This window comes from Ruditapes philippinarum, unplaced genomic scaffold (assembly GCF_026571515.1).
Source record: "Ruditapes philippinarum isolate M1 unplaced genomic scaffold, ASM2657151v2 ctg3176_1_1_1_1, whole genome shotgun sequence".
Classification (NCBI taxonomy): domain Eukaryota; kingdom Metazoa; phylum Mollusca; class Bivalvia; order Venerida; family Veneridae; genus Ruditapes; species Ruditapes philippinarum.
Window position 1 is genome coordinate 9254 of NW_026859820.1, and position 3238 is coordinate 12491.

Consider the following 3238-nt stretch of genomic DNA (forward strand, 5'->3'; position numbering starts at 1 on the left):
ACTTTGTATTTCTCAAGGCATTCAAACAAGAAATAAGTGTTTAAGTATAGTTTGGGACATACAAATAACCAACGAGTCATGTATAAACCTGCTGGAACCTCCTGAAAATACCGGAAAAAATAAAGTGTGGTGCTCCAACACTGTTAAAGGTCTCACTCCTTGTGAACGCTTCCGACCTGAGTAAATATTAATCATGGGGATGAAACTCTCACCTATATCAGTGCAGTAAGCAAGTTAAATGTTGATGCTGCACATCAAAGACGCCGCCAAATGATGTGAACAGTCACGGGTAATGTACAAAATCAGCCTTGAAAATCGTTCCCTAATTACAGTTGAATATCCGAAGCACTAAACAATTTTTTTCTCCATACTCTTGGTATGTACTCGTTGTTTAATAACTAAGTTGCATATTTTGTGAAAAAGAAGAACCTAATGTATAAATACACAAAGCAATCCCATGCACGAAATTCTGAAAAACTTTGTCTTTTCCAACAAAGATTGAAAGGTCTGATCGAAGCAAAATAAATAGGATAACAAGTAAAGTTGAAATGATTGGTATACTTGAAATAAATTCAAGACAAAGACAGAGGTAAAGAAAAATATCTTCGTTGCGCCGAAAATATGTCCATGCGAATTGCATAATGTTCGAATAAATTTGAGGACGAACTGTTCATGTTATTATACAAATTGCAATCTTACCTCTGTATATACGTGTGTACGGCGCACAGCCCGAGAAATTTATCTATCAAAATCAATGAAAGCTTGAAGTTGCTGAACAAAAATATTACAGCTTAGTTGAAATTCAAAGATATTTAGATTGCATTTTCGAGGGATAAAAATTTGTTTGTATCTTGCCTTGCAAGCATATATATACTTCAAATTATACCAAGTTATACAATAACAATCAACTGCTACTTCCGTTCAATATTACCTGCTTGGAATCTTAAAGGAGGAAGACTTATTAAGCACAAACTCAATTTCGACCTTTTATCCCAGGTTACATTCCGATGAGAAATGCTACTAATGATGAACGCTTGTTGGTATCATTTTAAAGCAAAGTCAATCAACAATATTCATTCTGTAGGTAATTTAAATTGTTTTTAAACAAAAGGAAAGACACATAATTTTCAAACTTTTTTTTCATATATACCTTACAAAGTACACTAGTGATGATATGTTCTCAGATATTCATTTTAAGCTCTACTAAGACTCTCTACAGTTAAACGTTATGCCTAATTATTTTTCATAAAATCTGAAGGCGTATGGTTTGTGAATTTTAACGACTGTCTCTTTCTTGCACCGTTTTGCGTGAAGTTTGTACAATAAGTCGATGTTTTAACTTTCGTCTGACCCCACAATTGTCTAAAATATGTACAGTCGCTGTGTTCTTAACAGGGCATTGAAAATCCCAAATTTAAACATTTGAATATTCCCTCGGGACTAGGGCTCAAAACAGGGATAACAAATAAAAAAATGTGTAAATAGTAATGCTGTAGGCACACATTCAATAAAATATAAGCTGGGGGAAAATGTAATACATAAGTGATTTCTATTATTTTATAATCCCTTTTTTTAAATAATGTCTCAAATATAAAGTTCATTTAAACAAAATCAAAAAAACAAACCTCCTTTTTCAATCGCGTGCGTCCTGATTCTTGAATTCCAATATTATCAGTACAGAACCACGCCTGGTAAATGATAGGGCTACCTCTTTCGGAGGTATACGGTAAATCGCTCTAACGCTACTTCAGAGCTAGTGCATGTCGCTAAAATCAACTGTCAAGTGTTTTCAATTTTTATAAATTTTCTAAATTCTACACCAAATATTAAAATTCGGAGAATGATATGCGATGTAGATTTGATTAAGGTTCCCAGAAAATGTAAAGTTGTTATATCTGTGTTTGAAATTTTGTTGTGGCGGCGTTTCCCATTTAGCGAATTTAGCGTTGAAATGGACCGATTCATCTCGAAACAGATTAGTTTTCCTTCAATTTTCATCTAAACAGCGATTCAGAATAAAACAAATACGTTTCAAGTAGATATAAGGTCTAGAGATGAGATAAGATTGAAATCATATCAAAGTATAAGTTAATGGAGAAAATATACGATGTATGTTCTTGGAGACAGCTGTGTCATAAAAGAGTTAGTCATGTCGCCTAGGAGATAGCTCTATGGTTTCAAAGGCGAGCAAAGAATATAAACATTATCGGTGAAAAAGACCTTAGGATGTTGATACAACTGGTATCATTATGAAGAAAGAAATCAACCATTAATTTTGACAATATTTGTTTTTATATTAGCAGTTATTCCTGCTTCATCATTCATGAAGTGATCTTACTTTTATCCTAATTTTGTATGAATAGTAAGCTGTACAAATGTGAACATTGTGTACAAACTGAGACTTTACATTTCAAATTCACACACACAATTCTCAAACAGGAACAAAGTATGTTTACGTTGCAGTTAACAATTTAGTATACTTAAGATTACCGGAAGTGTAGATGGCAATGAATTGAGCCTTGCGGATTAAGATTAATATAATTATGATAAAATCAAAAACAGAAATAATAACAATAATAATAATAATACTGATAATAATAGTAATAATATTTATAATATTAAATTTTATTATAATAAATATGAAAGATGGTGTTGATCATGATGGTGACTCCTTTCACCCTTATGTCCGCTCTAGGTTTTTTGAACGTGTCGTGGGCCGCGTCCTGTGAACGTTGCCTTTGCCTTGTTGATCTTTATTCTTGTTTTTTATTATTGTCATAATAATAATTATCATAATTATGATAATGACAATAGTAATCACAGACAATAATAGAAATTGAAATTTATGCATATACATAATAAAAATGATGATAATGTAGACTAAAAATGATCATGATGTAGAAAATAAACAAAAATGAAGAAAAAGAAGGAAATAATTAAAATAATACTGTTCGATTATAGCTGTATAGTGAATATAATATATAATCTATTGCAACAGTGTAACATAACTGTATCTATATTATGTAGCTCAACAGATAACCAGTTTAGTTTGAATTATAAACGAAAATTGATTTTCATTTAAATTTAGCTCTGAACGTTCAATCAAATTACAACATTCAAATTGTTATTGGTCAAGTGATTATTAGTTTTCACATGTATTGCTAAATAATTGCTTATGTTTTGAGAACAAAATTACACCGTCAGCTTTTTTACATAACTTTGATCTATTTATAATATC